The sequence below is a fragment of the Babylonia areolata genome, chromosome 26, assembly GCF_041734735.1.
Source record: "Babylonia areolata isolate BAREFJ2019XMU chromosome 26, ASM4173473v1, whole genome shotgun sequence".
Lineage (NCBI taxonomy): Eukaryota > Metazoa > Mollusca > Gastropoda > Neogastropoda > Buccinidae > Babylonia > Babylonia areolata.
Window position 1 is genome coordinate 34,314,958 of NC_134901.1, and position 14,870 is coordinate 34,329,827.

The 14,870-nt window shown below is 42.5% G+C and overlaps 1 long non-coding RNA gene across 1 annotated transcript; it reads right to left on the reverse strand.

Moving 5' to 3' along the window:
• Window positions 1-9,739: 9,739 nt before the first annotated feature.
• Window positions 9,740-14,075, reverse strand: LOC143300368 (uncharacterized). Its single transcript, XR_013057638.1, has 4 exons — window positions 13,966-14,075; window positions 12,720-12,811; window positions 11,909-12,012; window positions 9,740-9,784 (listed from the first exon to the last, which is right to left on the reverse strand). It is a non-coding gene; the product is annotated as an uncharacterized LOC143300368 (long non-coding RNA).
• Window positions 14,076-14,870: the final 795 nt, after the last annotated feature.

The window sequence follows — 14,870 nt, forward strand, 5'->3', positions numbered from 1 at the left end:
TGAGAGTTAATACCCTTGAATTGAGGAAACGCAAAAAAATCCAGTCTTGACTTTTCTCAAAATGAAGTCCTTTTCATTTCATACGACGTTTAGAAGTACTTGTACTTGGCTCTACATGATATTAGTTTAACAAAATACTCAATTTTCATATCAACTTTAAAACTATAAAAACATAAAAGAGATCGACCGTGTCAACCGGGTGTAACTAAACTTGTACATCTATCTAGATCCAGAGAAAACGGCTAAATGTTGCAGTGTGATTGCGGCGATCGGCACGTCTCCTTTACCGTGAACTTTAAAATAATTTTTAATTGCCCTTGAATATTTTTTGAATGCCCAAGATACACCAGAATAATACGATTTAAACAGTGTTCTCACTGCGAATACCGTAATCGATTTATCGCCCTTTAAAAAAGCATGTTTATATAATTATTTTTGAACGTCAGTTAAGTAGCCACGATAGTGTAATGGATAAGACAGTTTCTTCTCATCCGAACACGCGGAGTTCAAATCTGCCGTTAGGACTTTTTTTTTATTTTTATTTTTTTAACCAGAAGCTTTAGAATAACAAATACAGAACACATTTTAACGATTAGATTTTTTTTTTTTAAGTGTATCACAAGTGAGTCTTGAAGGCCTTGCCTCTCTTGTTTTTGTTGTAATCGTTTCTCCACAGGCACATGACAAAGTGCTGTGACTCGAGAATATTGCGTCATCCCTGGTTGCCAAGGACACAACTCTCGTGTTCTACTTTTGGAGTGGAACAAACAACTTCAGTTTATGTGATCCGTTTTATGGGGTCGTCTTGTTTGTAGTCCCTCAAAACTACTTGGGCCGGTCAGTAGTGTGTGTGTGTGTGTGTGTTTGCCAGATGTTCGTGGCCTTATGAGTCGTCCTGGTTTGTGTGGAGTTACTCAGTATACTCAGCAGATGGTATGGCCTGTACTAACCCCTGAACCACATTGTAGAGGAAGATAAGGCGTAGATCACGTCTGCGCTGTTGGAGTGTTGGCAGCTGTGTGAAGCATGTTGGTGATGGAGCCGGGTGTGTGTGTGTGTGTGTGTGTGTGTGTGTGTGTTGCATTGTGTTGTGTTAATTTCGTTCTTCAGTTTAACGTCTTTTCACAGAAAGTGATATTAGATGAGGGTAGGGAAGAAATAGAGGGAAAAGAGATTATGCGAGCAAGAGAATGTGTGTGTGTGCGTGTGCGCCGGCGGGCACACACGTGTGTTCTCTCTCTCGCGCGCGTGTGTGCCTGCGTGTGTACATTAGCAGTGGACTGCTGAAAATTGTCAGTATTGAAAATGATTTCAGGTCAGGGATGGGAGAGTTAAACATATGGCAAATTAGTATATGATCGACTGTTATGTGAGCACCACAGATGCAAGAAACATTACCGACATACTTCTTAAAACTAATAATTTTCCATCTGCAGATCAAAGAAATATTTTGCCGCTTATGGAAATCGTTTTGGTAATGTTTCCCATGAAACCATACATTTTCTTAATAATTATCTTTATGTAACTCAGAGTGATTGGTCTTTTTTTCTTAAGCTGAAAATTTTACCATTAAACTTTTTTCTACCATAGTGTGACATTCCTGTAGTGAAAGCGGAACATTTAAATCTAAAAACTTCATGGATCTTGTAGCTCCTCTTTTAGCCAACATGTCAACTTTTTCATAAAAGTAAAAACCGCAATGAGAAGGAATCCAGCAAAAGGTTATGTAAGAGCCTCTTAGTTCGTGAATCAAATGGTTGATTTCAGTGAGTTCAGACCTGACCGTTTCTTTTACAAATTCAGTAGCGTCAAGAACTGGTTTAGAATCAACACGAAATAGAATCTGAAAATTAGTTTTCAGAAAGGATATCATAAAATTCAACGCCATTAGAATTGCTATGAGTTCAGCTGTGAAGATGGATTTATTCTTTCTTCGATAAAATGAGTTTTGAAACTGAAGGTCTGGAATGATGAAAGCAGCACCAGATCTGATATTTACAGCAGAGTGTGTTGTGTTGTGTTGTGTTGTGTGTGTGTGTGTGTGTGTGTGTGTGTGACACAGAGAGAGCTGGGGGAGACTGAGGCAGAGACAGAGACACAGAGAGGAAGATAATAACGATGCTTCATTGAAGAAACATATCAGTTTAATTTCAATACGGTGTTGGATATACGTCATTCAGCGCATAAAAAAAGCAACTTTCAAGCGGACAGACATTGTCATTAAGCTTAACAGAAGACACGACAGAATCCAGCGACAAAAGCGTAAAAGAGGCATGCAAATTAGAATAAAATATTTCAGAGCCTAAGCTCAAAGCTCAGTTTGGAAACTTAGTACTGAAAACAAGAAAACTTTGATGATACAATATCGTAGTCATCAGCTCTCATCAGTGCAAGGAAATTATGAAACTCAGATTAAGCCAGAAAGAACTCATTACATAAAGCACCCTAAGCTGTTCAAACACAAAACATGGTTTTCATCATCAATGTCAAACCTTCACACAGGACATAATATCTGCTGAGGGATATATCTACTCGGTACTACAACCCGTATGAGCTTAGTCTCCATGAACTATCTTGTTACGAGTTTGCTGGCCAACGCGCGACAACCTCGCACATGCAAACAAGTGTTTTTTTCCAGGTAGCTAAACTACTGAAATCCCTAGAATTCGGCTCCATATATAAACACTGGGAAGATCTGATAATAATAATAATAATAATAATAAAAAAAAAGAATAAAAAAGACACTGACAGTACATGTCCTAGCCCGGAAAGACATCTCAAAATACTTGTCCTGATCTTAGCTTTAAGTGACTGGTCGCCTGAGCATGTGACAGCTTGGTAGTGAAAATTAGCTCTAAATATTTGTAAGTATTCACCACCTCAATGAAGTCATCACCAGCCTCCCACTGCTTACATTCGGCCAGAAATCCTATAACTTTCGTTTTTGGATAAACTTACTTTCGTCTCACAATTATCAGCGAAACGTTTCAAAATGTTTCAATTTTTTTTGTAACCCAGCAGCTGAGTAAGAGGTCAGGGCTACTTCATCTTCAAACACAATATTATCATCAGAATATTAATATCTAGTAATTGCCGGTTGCCATGCAATTAATCAATCAAAAATGAAAATAAAATGGGTGAAAGCATACATCCCTGTCTCACCCCCTTGCGACACTCGAAAAAGTCTGTGATGCTGTCTGGGTATCGTACACAAAAGCGCACAAGGTTTGTAGATAGTTATTTAATACCAAGCTTCTTTTTTCCACCATTGCTTGCCTTCGTAAAGTATTCCACAAAATTGCTCTGTTTACACGCTGAAAAGCATTTCTTAATACACAAAAACAAACATATACATTTCATGACTTCTTCAACAAGAGTCTAGCCAACTGCATACAATACATAAAATAAAAAAGTACAATAAGAGAGGGAGATAGTGCGTGTGTGTCTTTGTGCGTCTTTGTGTGTGTGTGTGTGTGTGTGTGTGTGTGGTTCCCAGTGGGCCTTCTGACTCCTTGCCACATGCCAACAGTTTAGGGCATTGTTCGGAATGGATCCCTTGCTCAATAAACAGCGAGGGCAGTAGTAGTAGCAGTTGTTCTTGTCGATTTTTGCTGTTAATATGGTGTATTAGAATCTTTATATTTTCAGATTCTTGTTATTTCGTGTTGGTCTCGCCAGGCATTATGTATTTCTTTAAGCCCTATCCACACAATGAGTAGAATGGCTAACTGAAAATGGCAAAATGTATTTCTTTAAGCCCTATGTACACAATCAATGCACACGCATAATGTAGTCATTGAAAACTATCTTTTCATGTCAACCTCTACATTCCATCTCGCTCTGTACGATCAGCTTCGGACCCACTCTGTTTACGCATACCCAGATTCAAACACTCGACTGTTGGCCGCCGTTCTTTCTGTCTCTGGACATTGCAGTTGGAATGAACATCCTCTTTCGCTTCGTCAGGTCTCCACACTCAGCTCTTTCAAGTCTGGCCTTGAAACCCACCTCTTGCCAAAATAGCCCCCCTCCATGCTTCTTCCTTGTCTCCAGTTTTTTTCCATTTTTAGAGTTATGCATGCTATGATTGATTGGTGCGAAAGCGCTATGACTTGTCTCTGCACAAGATTCGGCGCTATATATAAATATAATAATAATTATTATTAACTATCCACACAATACAACAAACTACCGAACAGAAGAGTGGTGGGAATATCAAAGAAGCAAAACACGTGTATTGTGTGATGGATATTTCAAAATCTCTTAGCATGAGTGAATCCAGTAAGGTCAAAACAGGATTGGCTATGAATCCTCGGTTGATATGAATACTTATATATCGTCAATCCTTTGACTAAGACCAAGCTCTAAGCGCTTTGCAACCACAGAGTCATTTGTGCAACAGGCTTCCTAACCAGGGTGGAGAGCTCGCTGAGAGCTGCTGGTAGGCACTCGTCATTCGTTTCCTGTGTCATCCAGTCAGCCTTCAGAAAGAAGAGCATGGACAAAGTAATTAGAACTGTCGTCAGCATTTGCCATCTGACTAGACACAGGCATGAAGCTACCGAATAAAGAATCAAGGTGTTTTGTTTGCAATATGAATAGGTGAACAATGTTAACAGTGCTGGCAAACAAAAACAGTGTCTAATTCACTTTCCCTGATTCTCCTTAACCACAAGAATTGTAAAATCCTCTGAAAGAAATACGACCACGGCAACAGATGTGGGATCTGGAATTGTAGGCTTGGGTTCCACAACAGGACGTGGAGGATCCTTTAAATTGGAGTTGTCCGGCACAACAGATGTGGGATCTGGAATTGTAGGCTTGGGTTCCACAACAGGACGTGGAGGATCCTTTAAATTGGAGTTGTCCGGCACAACAGATGTGGGATCTGGAATTGTAGGTTTGGGTTCCACAACAGGACGTGGAGGATCCTTTAAATTGGAGTTGTCCGGCACAACAGATGTGGGATCTGGAATTGTAGGCTTGGGTTCCACAACAGGACGTGGAAGATCCTTTAAACTGGAGTTGTCCGGCACAACAGATGTGGGATCTGGAATTGTAGGCTTGGGTTCCACAACAGGACGTGGAAGATCCTTTAAACTGGAGTTGTCCGGCACAACAGATGTGGGATCTGGAATTGTAGGCTTGGGTTCCACAACAGGACGTGGAGGATCCTTTAAACTGGAGTCGTCCGGCACAACAGATGTGGGTTCTGTAGTTATATGGGCCGCATGCAGCTGTGGACAGAGTGAGAACAGAAGCTGTCATCTAATCTGATGACTAAGCAAATATATTCTATACTAAAAATAAAAAATTAAAAAAATAAAAAAATAAAAGGGTGGGTGGTGAGGACTTTCCACGCTTTTTCACACATTGTGCGAAAGCGTAGTCGTACCTCTGCCACGCTTTTTTCGCAGTTGCTAGATGGAGTGCGGAGCGGTCCAACGCTTTATCGCAGTGCCTTCTTCCACTTAACGACCAACATCAGTATGCTGATGAAAATTATCGTGTTGTAGGAGGTTGCTGTTGGGCGCAATTTAGCTGGGCTACCGAGGGATGTTCTGTTAACTGATAGGGGAGATGGGCCGCAGTCCACTGGTGTGTTCGCATCTCCAGCTAGGCCAGTCCGGCTACCGTAGCGGTCCCCGGGAATACGCCATAGCCTTCTGCGACACTACTTACCAGTGGGGAAAAAAGTGGGGGTGGATGGACTTGCTGGCTGGTGGGGGTGGGGATGGGACCTAAACGGAAGTGTTGGAGGGTAGTGGGGGTAAGGGGGGGGGGGGAGTCTACTCTGTTGTGTGACAGGCAGGAGGCGAGTCTAGACTTGAAGCAGTCCAGCGACACGGCTGTGACAACCTCCTGGGGCAGTGTATTCCATTCCGGGATGGTACGGGGGAAGAAAGACATCTGTTTGTACTGCGTCCTGCAGGCAGGTATGCCGTAGTTGCAGGTGTTTTTCCTGGAGCTCAGCCTGCTGTCTGATAATGTTGATAGGTAAACTGAGTTGATGGAGATGAGACCATTGTGGAACTTGTAAAACATCTCCAGGCGATATTTTCCAGTCTGACTTGTAAAGGGTACCAGTTGAGGGAGCAAAGGATGGAGCTGACACAAGTCTGTCGATGGCGGTTTGTGACCCATCTTGCTGCTCGGCACTGGACCTTTCCTATGGCCTGGATGTCACTGGCTGAATAGGGATCCCACACAGATGCAGCATACTCAAGGATAGGTCGAACAAGGGTTTTGTACGCAGTTTCCTTTTTCTTCTTGTTTCCTATCTTCAAGTTGCGCCGGAGAAAGCCTGAGATCTTGTTGACTTTGTTGGTTGTATAATTGATGTGGGATCCCCAGCGTATGTGATCTTGGATGTTCACACCAAGATATTTTGTGGTGTTGACGTTTTCAAGCGGATGGCCATGGAGTTAGTAGTTTGGTGCGATCTTTTTCCTCTTTCTACTGACACTCAAGCTGGAGCACTTTTGCGGGTGGAATTGCATGGCCCACTGTTTCTCCCAGATGGAAAGGGAAACTAGGTCTTCTTGGAGTGTTTGCTGGTCAGCTTCCCTCTTGATTATTTTCTTGCACATGGTGTCGTCTGCAAATAATCTGGCCTTAGATTTGATGGTATTTGGGAGGTCATTGATGTAGAGAAGGAAGAGACAAGGGCCGAGGACCGAGCCCTGGGGAACACCTGAGTTGACTGGAATGTATTCTGAGGTGACTCCCTCCACCACAACTGTTTGCTGCCTGTCCTCAAAGCTTTTGATCCATGTGTTCAGCTGACCTCTAATTCCATAGCGCTGTAACTTATGGACAAGCAGGGTGTGGCTGACCTTGTCAAAGACCTTGGAGAAGTCGAGGACAATTGTGTCAACTTGGTTTCCTTTTTCCAGCTCAGTTGTGGTTTCGTCAATATAGCCGAGCAGCTGTTTCATAAGATCGTCCTCTTCGGAAGCTGTGCTGTTCTGGGCAGAGGATGCCATTGCTCTCCAGGTACGTCATGATGTGGCTGGTGACAATGTGCTCCATCATTTTGCAAGCTACACACGTGACGGAGACTGGTCGATAGTTCTCTGCCTTGTAACGTTCTCCTTTCTTAAAGACAGGTGCGATGTATGCCTGCTTCCAGTCGTGTGGCAGTGTTCCAGTGTTGAAGGAACTGCGGAAGAGCAGGGTGAAGGCTGGAGCAATCTCCTCAGCAACTGTCTTCAGGAGCCTGGTTGTGATGCCATCAGGTCCACAGGCTGTGTTGTGGTTCAGTCTGAGAAGCAGCTTTCTTTCTCTTTCCTCTATGATGTTGATGTCTCTGCATGTGGGGTAGTGGGGTAGTTCAGGTGGTAAGCGACATCGTTGGTTAAAGTCATCGGCTGTGATGTCTTCCTTGCAGCTGAAGAAAAACTGGAACTGTTTTTTCAGGACTTGAGCTTGTTCCTTTGAGTCAGTGATAAGCCTTCCTGCATCTTTGAGAGCAGAGACGCCAGAGCCCTCAGTCCTTCTTGCTTTAATAAAGCTCCAGAACTTTTTTTCGGTGCAGTTTGGCCTGGGGTGTCTGTGATGAGGTCTTCTATATATCTCCAGTATAGACGGCGCAGTGAGAATGCATAGGAAGTCACATTTATTTGCGATGAAAACGTTACCTTTGTCATGGGGGTTGGCTTCTTGTCATTTGCCAACAATTCTTAGGAGAGAGAGAGAGAGAGAGAGAGAGAGAGAGAGAGAGAGAGAGAGAGAGAGAGAGAGATATTGACATTTTCTTGAGCAAACATGCATATATATTCATTTCAAGCCTCATTCCTGAACATGACTTTGGGCATACACATTTATCCGGTTATAATCTTTTACGAATATCACACAAATTTGGACACTCCATTATATAATGAAATTCATCACCAGCAGTATTCAAGTCACATTTTTCATTTTTACAAATACGGTATTCTCTTGGAATTCAATCTAACCGCCCAGCTTCAATAGACAGACAGTGGTTGTTGCATTTAAATTTGTTAACGAAAACATATTTCCAGTGGGCAATTCACGCGCGCGCGCGCGCACACACACACACACGCGCGCGCGCGCGCGCGTCTTTGGTGTACATCTGTCTACCCCTAAATTCGTTTCAAAACCTAAAATTTACATTTTCACTCTTCGGCTGCTTATTCCAAATCCCTATTTCAGCAGCATACTGAATAATGTTGTGTAATTTTAATTACCTAAGAGTTTCAAGAATACTTTCAAAGATTTATCAAGCATGGACAGTTTTTGTTGTTGTTTTGCAAGATACACAATAAAGCATTCTTTTACAGGCTTGCTATTTTGAAAAACAGCCGTGAAATTAAATTTGATGAAAAACATATGTTAAGATATTCAAAGACATTCACAGCAGGCATTTCATCATCGCTCCAGCTTCCTCTGCTGATCTGCTGATCAATCCTTTTCAAAACACAATGCCATTACTTTTCAGTGAATGAACGTTTTAAAAGTCCACAGCAACTGCATCGCTTTTTAGGCTATTTAACTAGTTTTGCAATGCAACAGAAAGTTTCAGACATTAGAATGGCATTATCAGCTAGCAGTGAAAACAGTTCAAAAAGTTTCAGATGACGAAAATATGACCAGCAGCAAACTGGCTGAGAACGGCAGAGAATGGAGCGCTCTGACTACCACACGCGTCAAACAACACGGGGGCGTCTTAGTCACCTAAGGTGATAATTCATTCATTCAGACGGTCTTCCAGAGTAGTGATCCATTATCAATATCAGCAAGAGTACAGACTGGAGAGCCCTGCCCTCTGCTTGTATACAAAACACAAACATGATTTATCAACAATGAATGTGAAAGAACATTTTGAAAATTCACATATACTTTTCTGAGATCATTTTCAAGTTTTCTTTTTTTTTTCTTCTTCTTTAAATGAGCACAAAACACCACCAGGATATCTACCTTCTTTGGATAAATTAACAGCGGGCTCACTTATCACTGAGATCTGGGAATCTGTCAGGTGAAATATTTTCATGGAACATTTCCACAAGACAAATACAATCACAGGAACAAAAAATGGAAATTAAATGGAAATCTTGTAATTAAAACAAAACAAAACGAAAATACCGAAAATTGATTCAGTCGAAAGTAACACTGTTGACCACGCGAATATTTCCAGCAGCATCAAAAACATTAATATTTGTCATCAGACTCGTGCTCAGTAGCAGGTCAGTTTCTGTTTCAGTTTCTCAATGAGGCGACACTGCGTTCGGACAAATCCATATACGCTAGTCAGGCCTTGAGTGCATGCTTATATATTTTTGAAGCTATAAGAATAGATTTCTTCTGCATACTTTTTCAAAAGGACAACACTCACGTTGCCATGGGTTTCAGTTTCAGTGCGCCAATTGCGTGCTGCACACGGGACCTCGGTTTATCGTCTCATCCGATTGACTACACGCTCAGTTTTACTTTTCCAGTCAAAGATGAGAGAAAGGGCGAGAGCGGGATTCGAACCCTCAGACTTTTTTGGCAGTTTAGTGTCTTAACCATTCTGCTACCTTCCTCAGTGGCAGAGGTGTGTCACTAACGCTGACACTGGCAGTGTATGGTACAACGTACACGTCAACAACGAGAGATGGAGAGAGAGAGAGAGGGGGGGGGGGGGATAGATAGAGAGCAACAAACAAATTCACAACCCACCAGATGCGTCCAAAGCAAGCAGAAGGGCAAGCAGATAGAGGAACCGTGAGAATCTCATGTTGCAGCTTTCTTTACTCGTGAACGAACTTGGCACTTCTGTGAACTGTGAAGACAAGTCAAAGCATGAAATGTTATATCCATCCAATAGAATAAATACAAAAATAAATAAATAAATAAATCAACTACTTCTACTACTCCTCCTGATAATAATAATAATAATGATAATGATAATAATAACTGATCACTGCAGATGAAAACAATTCCAAAGCCATTCAGTGTGTGTGTGTGTGTGTGTGTGTGCTGCGCGTGCGTGCGTGCGTGTGTGTGTGTGTGTGTGTGTGTGTGTTTAAACATTCTAAGTAGGATTTATTGTATTGTATTACATTGTCACAACAGGTTTTCTTTCTGTGTAAAATTCTGACTGCTCTCCCATGGGACAGCACCGCGCCACAGTGCAGCGCCACCCATATCAAACACAAACTGTCTGCAAGTATATTTGCTTTCCTATCAGAGTGGATTTTTCCACAGAATTTTGCCAGAGGCAACACCTTTGTTGCAAGTTGTTTCACATGCCCTGAGTGTGCGCCACACACGGGACCTCGGTTTATCAGCTCATTAGAATGACCAGCGTCCAGTGCTCTATCCAAGGTCTAGATGAGGGAGGTGGGGTGATACTGACGAGTGTGGGATTCGAAACTGCGCGTTCAGATTCTTTCGCGCTTTCCTGGACGCGTTAATACCACTCCAGATGTAGCTGACATAAGTTTACAGCTGGGCCAACAGGAAAGTGAGAGCTGTATTATCAATGGTTTCTCCAATGCAATGCGAAATCACTTACAGCCCAGTCTTTTCTGGACCATGACTCTCAAGCTAGGTGGCAAAATTGCACTGGCTCTTAGTGCTGCAGCCTTGGGGGCTAGTTGGCCTTTGGGAACCATCCCAACACCGATTGTCCTAAAACCTTTGCCGATAGAGTGGGGATGTAACTTGGGCAAGACACTCTCCACCGCAATCAAATTCTAGCCCAAATAGTCTGTACAGCAGTTGCCTCCTCTGTTGTTCTGATGGTCATAGTCGGACACGACTGACTATCATATATATAGATGTAGCTTGCTGGCCAAGTCCTACAGTTGTGTGCGCCTGACATCAGCACCACGCCCATCTATTAGAATAGCATTTTCAGTATCAAACACTGTACCTGTGTTACGCAAGAGAGTGAGAGACAGACTAGACTAAAGGGAGGCAACAAACATTCACATGCGAGTTCAGTCTCATTCTCCCGCACTCTTCCGTAAACAAAACAGACACAAGGTATTGCCCCTGAGCCTATATTATCTAACAAAAAAAGATTCACAAATTGTTCTGCTTAACAAGCAAATAATACACACACACACACACACACACACAAACGCAGGCAACCGATTTTGAGTGGGGAATGCTGACTTCTGTTCAATGTTTTTGAGGGTCCACGAACTGAACAGTCAACACACATATCACCTCGGGTCTTGTGCTGCACACACAAATTTCTTGGTTCTTTCCGACGTGTCTTAGGAGAACGGAATATTTAACAATGATTCCCAGGTTATTATGAAACAACATGCCCACGTTTCTCAACATTTAGAAATATAAAGATAGCTTAATTTAAAACTGCCTTTGCTCTTCATGTTAGCGATTATATGTACAGAGAACAATCTGCCCTTTGGTCAATTTGCGGTGTAGCCAAATTTACACAATATATCGCAAAGCATAGTTCCACCAAAATATGCACAACAAATATTAACTACATTTACGGTACATAAAAACATGCTTACACAAAAAGACTAACCATATCTTTAAACTCTTATGAAAAATAACTAATATGTAATTACCTGTAGGCCAGAACCACAGAGCACCAACTGCGAGACCTTTTCCTTCCAAGCCTCTGCGACAGACTGTGTCGCTAGCCAGTTAAACAGGGCAGAGAAATATATACTCACTGACCAGTACAAAAAACATGTGCAAATAAAACAAAAGCACTTGAATTCCCCTGCACGAGGAAATCAGATTGTGGCACTCTGTAACAACCTGTCAATCAATCGCTTGTGACACTATTCGATTTTATCATATAAACATAGCTTTTGAAGCTCCACCAGACACGTGTTTCTGGGCTCATTAAAAACTGCCATAAAAAATCATCTTGCCAAGTTGCAGTCACTTAGAGTTTTCTGTTGTTGTTGACTTATCTTACCTCAGTGGTGTTTGCCAAGAAACAGTCCCTGGTCGTAGACGTGTGGAGGGGAACGAACACTCGATCTCAGCTGCCCGGCGGTCTGATCTTTATAGCCGATGTTTCTTCACACAAACACACACACACACACACACACACACACACACACATGCACGAGTGCAACCATGAACATCCTGCTGCAGGTGAAGGTCACAGGGGAACTTATTAATTAAATTTTTGGATCCGGTTCGCAGATCCTAGAGAATAAGTGGCTACTTGACTGGAGTGTGGTTTTCGCGAGCCCACCATCAACTCTTGCTCTCCCTCGCTCTCAACTCTCTCCCTCTGTCTCTCTTTCTCTCTCCCCATCTCTCGATATCAAGCCTTCGGTTAAATTCACTCACTGTGCGTTCAGTAGAAGAAAATTATGGTTTAGTTAATGCTCTGTCTTTGTCTCTCTCTTTAGAGCCTTGACTATCCACAAAATGTCAATAATTTCAATCATATCAAATAGTTATTGTACTTTATGTGCCTTCTGCTGATGTGACAGCACGTGTGTATATGCTTACGTGAAAAGGAATGCGAATGCAAAGATGTATATGTTGAGTGTTGGGTGGTGGGAAACCAAAGGAAGAGACAGGGATGGATACGAGTTGAGTGCAGAGTTAATACTGGTATCCACCATCCATGCTAACAGTTATATTTTGTTGTCGAATTTTATCGCAGATGTGTTTTGTTTGCATCTGTTATGATAGGGGCTGTTGGTCTAAGTCATTACAACGATTCAGTGTTCGGTGTCCCTATCTCTTTCTCTCCCATTCTCTCTCCTTACCCCCCTCCTCCCTCTGTCTCTTTCTCTGAAAGAAGTTGTTTCCCTCCACACGGTAGCTGAACAGCACCAGCTGCGTTTTTACATAAAGCCATCTGAAGAGAAAGAAGAGAAAATGCAAGAAAAATAAGAAAACAGATATAAGAGAGAGAGAGAGAGAGAGAGGGAGGGAGAGAGAGAGAGAGAGAGAGAGAGAGAGAGAGAGAGAGAGAGATACGGATACGGATGATTTATTCATCAGGCCATAGCCCCTATGAAGGGGTACACAAACAACATTTGTTACGTCACATTTGTTTGAATAAACACGAGAAAACCAAAATCACATGAAATCACATGAAACACAGATACATTTGCAAAACATATTATGAGGTTGCAATTTCTCAAAATTTAAACGCTTTGTGCAGGAAAATGGACAAATTCCATACATCATTTTGCCTTTTGGACGACATCAATAAACACAACTTGAATGTACAAGGTTGTCGGAAATATCTGGCTGGAATATACCTTACTCTTAACCCCTTAAGAGCGAGATAGATAGATAGATAGATAGATAGAGAGAGAGAGAGAGAGAGAGAGAGAGAGAGAGAGGCCTGAATTCTACTGACAGTCAACAGACTCAAGATTCAGGACAAGTACACAAACTCACTGTTCGACGTGCGCTAACAATAACAATGAAATACAAATACGCTAAAATCAGTAAGTGAAGAGCACGTTAAGAGAGCATGTGCATTACAATGATATAGCCGTACACCCGCACGTACACACACACACTGACACACACACACACACATATTTTTTACACGGCACAAATGCTTGCACACAAATGAACACACCCACACACACACACACACTCTCTCTCTCCTTCACAGACACTCACACACACGCGCGCACGCACGCACGCAAACACACACACACACACACACGCACACACATTTTCACACACAAATGCTTGCACAAAAATGAACACACACAGTTTCTCTCTCTCTCTCTCTCTCTCTCTCTCTCTCTCTCTCACGCACAGACACACACACACACACACACACACACACACACACACACACACACACACACACACACACACACACACACGCACGCACGCACGCACACACACACACACACAAACACACACACACACACACACAAACACACACACACACACACTTACAAGCATCTCGAGTGCAGTACAAAAACAAACCATCCTGTTTTAGATGAAGGTCACAAGAAAACATATGGCTCCGGGATATCTCACCTTGGAAAAGCGGATATAACATCAGCTTGAAAACACACATTTTCACACACAAATGCTTGCACAAAAATGAACATACACAGTTTCTCTCTCTCTCTGTCTCTCTCTGTTTCTCTCTCTCTCTCTCTCACACACACACGCACGCACGCACGCACGCACGCACACACACACACACACACACATACTTACAAGCATCTCGAGTGCAGTACAAAAACAAACCATCCTGTTTTGGGTGAAGGTCACAAGAAAACATATGGATCCGGGATATCTCGCCTTGGAAAAGCGGATATAACATCAGCTTGAAAACACTGTTTTTAAGGGAAAGGGGGAGTGGGGTTTCGAGGTAAATAGAAAGAATGATGTGGAGGGGAGAGGGGGAGGGGTGGCAGTTACGGATCTCTGATCCATACACGAACCCAGCACGATAGTCTCGCCTTGAGAGCCTACCAAACGCTATGTGTTTCGCAGGGTGTATTAGTGATGTATAGTCCAGCGTAACATTGTCTGTCAAAGCAGTACTGTATGTCTATCATTTTGTTATGTGATGTGTGTTTCACTGGGTTTTTTCTCTTCTTTTTGCGCATGATTCAATGTTCTTTTTTTTCCCCCTCATATAGAATTATTAACACATAAGCTTCACCGATCTCTGCCTGCCCCCATGCCCCTACCCCCTCCCAAAATCTCCGATTCACACACACACACACACGCGCACGCGTGCACGCATGCACACACTGACACACACACACACAAACACACACACAAACAGACACGCACATATATACAAACACGAACAAAGACACACACACACACACACACACACACACACACACACACACACACTCACAGACACATACACATCACAAACACTCACGAACACTGACATACAAACACGATTGCTCACGCTCACA